This window comes from Babylonia areolata, chromosome 17, assembly GCF_041734735.1.
Source record: "Babylonia areolata isolate BAREFJ2019XMU chromosome 17, ASM4173473v1, whole genome shotgun sequence".
Taxonomy (NCBI): Eukaryota; Metazoa; Mollusca; class Gastropoda; order Neogastropoda; family Buccinidae; genus Babylonia; species Babylonia areolata.
The window spans coordinates 19,128,447-19,133,446 of NC_134892.1; the positions used below are offsets into that span (position 1 = coordinate 19,128,447).

The 5,000-nt window shown below is 43.4% G+C and overlaps 1 long non-coding RNA gene across 1 annotated transcript in view; it reads left to right on the forward strand.

Annotated features, from left to right (window-relative positions):
* The first annotated feature begins 6 nt into the window (after window positions 1-6).
* Window positions 7-5,000, forward strand: part of LOC143291711 (uncharacterized) — a 5,289-nt gene continuing 295 nt past the window's right edge. Inside the window, exons 1-4 of the long non-coding RNA XR_013056569.1 lie at window positions 7-40; window positions 178-258; window positions 1,828-1,917; window positions 2,441-5,000. The exon at window positions 2,441-5,000 is cut by the window's right edge and continues 295 nt beyond it. This is a non-coding gene — a long non-coding RNA (uncharacterized LOC143291711). The remainder of the gene's footprint in view (window positions 41-177; window positions 259-1,827; window positions 1,918-2,440) is intronic.

Genomic DNA, 5,000 nt, shown 5'->3' on the forward strand with positions numbered 1-5,000 from the left:
TGGAACAGCAGTTTCCTCCCCTGCTATTCTGATGGTGATGGTCAGTCACAACTGATTTCTGTTTATGGGGCAAATTAGTTTTGTCGCCAAGTTGAAGGGCTAACGGTCATGGCACGTTTTCTTTAATACCTCATTCACTCATTGAGTCACTCACTCATTATTATGCTGGTGTTTCAGTGCTCTGCGACTATTCCGAAGTGTGCGACGATGCAGGCAAAACTTGGATGGAGCCTGTGGCCTCTCAGGACCCGCAGAATGGTAAGGTGGACCTTGCACTGCACACTTCACTTCACTTCAGTCACTAAAGGAAGCGTCACTCAGTTCGGACAAATTCATATACGCTACACCACATCTGCCAAGCAGATGCCTGACTAGCTCTCTCTATCTCAGTTTTTCTCTCACTCAATTCATCGTGTTTTGTTCATGTTGAATTTGTATAAATATCATGGTAATAATGATCGCTGTGAATGGATTTATTCCAGTTGGTTTAGAGTTAAATCACGACCTTGTGTGAATAGATTACGAATGAATCAACCCATTACCTATCCAATCTAAGGGGAATAATCCTTCCAGACCCCGCCAACTGATGAACAGATGAGTTACCTCCAGGTTTTCTTCAACAGTGTGGGGGCCTTCGCTCTTCATGTTTCCAGTTTCATTCCGGTTCTACGTATTCAAAAGCGACCGAGGCAGTGTATGGTAGGCGTTGAACTTGTGATCCAGTGTGACCCAGGGATCAGGGTTTGAGGCCCAGCTTCAGCACGGTGTTGTGACCTGAGGAATGGTACGTTACCATTGTGAATGTCCTCACGTCAACCAGCTGTCAGTGGCTACAATTCTGAGTTCAGCTCTCAGACTATTATCAAATTCATTACGGACCAAGTATTGTTCTAATGTCAAGTGCATATGCTTTAGTAACCTGACAATTAAGCCTATATTTTTTTTACTGTAGCTTGATGAAGCCTTATGTACACGAAAGTGTGTCTTCACAAGTGACTGAGAACGTTGATGTTTTTGTCTTTTTGCATTCATTATCAGTTGTTTCGCTTGTCAGTTTAACGACTTCTCTTTTACGAAGTTCTTTAAGTAATTTCCTGTGATTGTATTTAGATTTTTTTTTTTTCAAATTTCACCCTCATTTGCCCAGTTTCCCCCAACCTTCCAGTCATTCACATCTCCCATCCCTTCGAACCGATAATACTCAAATCTGTTCATAAATACTTTAACAAAATGTCTTCAATCACCGATATGTGTGACGGGACATTAAACAAAATTCCTCCTCCAGGGGTACCTGACTTTGGTGGGTTCAAACACGGCGGAAGGAGAGGTTGGAGCCCTACCTTCTGTGCCGAACCCAGGACACAGTGCACAGTTCACTGTCCCGATGGCCACACAGTATCTCTCTGAAAAGGCTGAAGAGTATCAGTATCAGTAGCTCAAGGAAGCATCACTGCGGTCGGTCAAATCCATATACCCCACACCACATCTGCCAAGCAGATGCCTGACCAGCAGCGTAACCCAACGCGCTTAGTCAGACCTTGAGAAAAAAAAGATAAATAAATGAAAAAGAATTGTAATAATAACAGTAAATGAAAATAAAACAAACAGACAATAATGATGATAAATAAGCAAATAAATGTGAAGCATGCAGACACACATTCACACATACACACACCCACATGCACACATGATGTCTGTTTGCAGAGGAAGGCATGTATGAGGAAATTAATGATGACTGTTTGCAGAGGAAGGCATGTATGAGGAAATTAATGATGACTGTTTGCAGAGGAAGGCATGTATGAGGATATTAATGATGACTGTTTGCAGAGGAAGGCATGTATGAGGAAGTGAAGGACCCCCTGTTCACCAGACAGCTACCCCCGGTCCCTCCACCAGCCCCGCAAGCCAGCCAGAAGGGTCAGCCTGGAGGAGTGTCTGCTTGGTTGGTTGGTTGGATGGGTGGGTGGGTGGATGGGTGATTGGTTGGATGGGTGGGTGGGTGGATGGGTGGTTGGTTGGGTTGTTTGTTGGATGGGTGGTTGATTGGTTAGCTGGCTGTCTGATTTGTTAGTTGAGTGTACTGGCTGGCTGGGTGTTTGGTAGATCGTGGTAGTGGTAGCTGCAGCAAAAGTGGTGACTGTAGTAGTAGCAGCAGCAGCAGCAGCAGCAGCAGCAGCAGTAGTAGGAGGAGGAGGAGGAGGAGGAGGAGGAGTAGCAACCCCTGCAGCAAAAGTGATGGTGGAAATAACAGTAGTATTAACAGTAGTCGGTCGTAAAACAGCAGCAGTAGAATTATCATCAGTAGCAGCAGCAGTGGTTGTAGTAGTAGCAACAGCAGCAGCAGTAGTAACAGCAGTGGTAGTAATAGCAGCAACAGCGGCAGTAGTAGTTGTAGTAGTAGTATATGGTAGTAGTCAGATGCGCTTCTTTTAATTTCCAGGTAAAAGAAGTGGTCCTGACGTTTCGAGTGAGTACATTTCGATGGAGAGTGTCCGGGAACGTAAAGACCGCTTCAAGTCGACCCGGCACGACGTGTGAAGTGAATGGAGCCACACAACGGAAGGAAGGGCTGGGCTGGGCTGGACACAACTTCACAGGAGATAAGACTCAGCAGCAGTGCAGGGTCTCCTCTTGTGTGTGGCCTCCTGGCGGCCTGATAACGGTAGCTCTTCCCACACAGACGAACCTGGGTGTGGCTGTGGAAGGCAAGGTTCATACTGCCGCGCGCGACTGTCATGCGGACGTGAAAAGAAACGTACGGGCGTGGGGAAAAGGCGTTCATACTTATCCGCGCAATAGCCGAGTGGTTAAAGCGTTGATGTTTCAATCTGAGGGTCCTGGGTTCAAATCTCGGTAACGGCGCCTGGTGGGTAAAGGGTGGAGATTTTACCGATCTCCCAGGTCACCATATGTGCAGACCTGCTTGTGCCTGAACCCCCTTCGTGTGTGTACGCATCCAGAAGATCAAATACGCACGTTAAAGATCCTCTACTCCATGCCAGCGTTCGGTGGGTTATGGAAACAAGAACATACCCAGTATGCTAATTAAATGGAATTATGTACAGTGGGTCATAATGACATGGAATGCTAATTAAATGGAATGATGTATAATGGGACATAATGACATGGAATGCTAATTAAATGGAATGATGTATAATGGGTCATAATGACATGGAATGCTAATTAAATGGAATGATGTATAATGGGTCATAATGACATGGAATGCTTATTAAATGGATTGATGTACAGTGGGACATAATGACATGGAATGCTAATTAAATGGAATGATGTATAATGGGTCATAATGACATGGAATGCTAATTAAATGGAATGATGTATAATGGGACATAATGACATGGAATGCTAATTAAATGGAATGATGTATAATGGGTCATAATGACATGGAATGCTAATTAAATGGAATGATGTATAATGGGTCATAATGACATGGAATGCTAATTAAATGGAATGATGTATAATGGGACATAATGACATGGAATGCTAATTAAATGGAATGATGTACAGTGGGACATAATGACATGGAATGCTAATTAAATGGAATGATGCATGGTGGGACATAATGACATGGAATGCTTATTAAATGGATTGATGTACAGTGGGACATAATGACATGGAATGCTTATTAAATGGATTGATGTACAGTGGGTCATAATGACATGGAATGCTTATTAAATGGAATGATGTGTGGTGGGACATAATGACATGGAATGCTAATTAAATGGAATGATGCATGGTGGGACATAATGACATGGAATGCTTATTAAATGGATTGATGTACAGTGGGTCATAATGACATGGAATGCTAATGAAACGGAATGATGTATAATGGGTCATAATGACATGGAATGCTAATGAAACGGAATGATGTATAATGGGTCCTAATGACATGGAATGCTAATGAAATGGAATGATGTATAATGGGATATAGTGGCATGGAACGCTAATGGAATGGGATGAGGAATAATGGGATATAATGGAATGGAATGCTAATAAAATTGGGTGATGTGTGATTGGATATAGTGACATGGAACGCTAATGAAATGGGATGAGGAACTTTATCAGTCGGCCTCCACACATCACGCGATGTCAATGAGAGCTCAGTTGATAACGCTGAACTTTATCAGTCGGCCTCCACACATCACGCGATGTCAATGGAGCTTTGTTGATAACGCTGAACTTTATCAGTCGGCCTCCACACATCACGGGATGTCAATGAGAGTTTCGTTGATAACGCTGAACTTTATCAGTCGGCCTCCACACATCACGGGATGTCAATGAGAACTTTGTTGATAACGCTGAACTTTATCAGTTGGCCTCCACACATCACGGGATGTCAATGAGAACTTTGTTGATAACGCTGAACTTTATCAGTTGGCCTTCACACATCACGCGATGTCAATGAGAACTTTGTTGATAACGCTGAACTTTATCAGTTGGCCTCCACACATCACGGGATGTCAATGAGAACTTTGTTGATAACGCTGAACTTTATCAGTCGGCCTTCACACATCACGCGATGTCAATGGAGCTTTGTTGATAACGCTGAACTTTATCAGTCGGCCTCCACACATCACGGGATGTCAATGAGAACTTTGTTGATAACGCTGAACTTTATCAGTCGGCCTCCACAGCCAAAATGGAGGCACTAGTGACTCAGACACGGGTGCGCATTGTCGACCTAAAGGACTGTTTGACTCTCAATAAGCTACAACTAAATGATGATAAGACCGCACTCACCTTGCCTAAAAAGTTTCATCAAAATGTCTTCCTGACGCTGTATTGATTAATAGCAGATCAGTTTAATTTTCTTCTTTTTGGTCTTGGTGTGTCTTTCCTTCCAGCAGCTCATTTGTCAAACATCCGTAAATTTACCTATATGGGATTGCGTATGATCGGTTTTATCCGTCACTATCTCTCTACCGCTGCAAACAAAACACCTGTGTGCGTTTTCGTTCTCTCAGAATGGATTGCTGTTTACA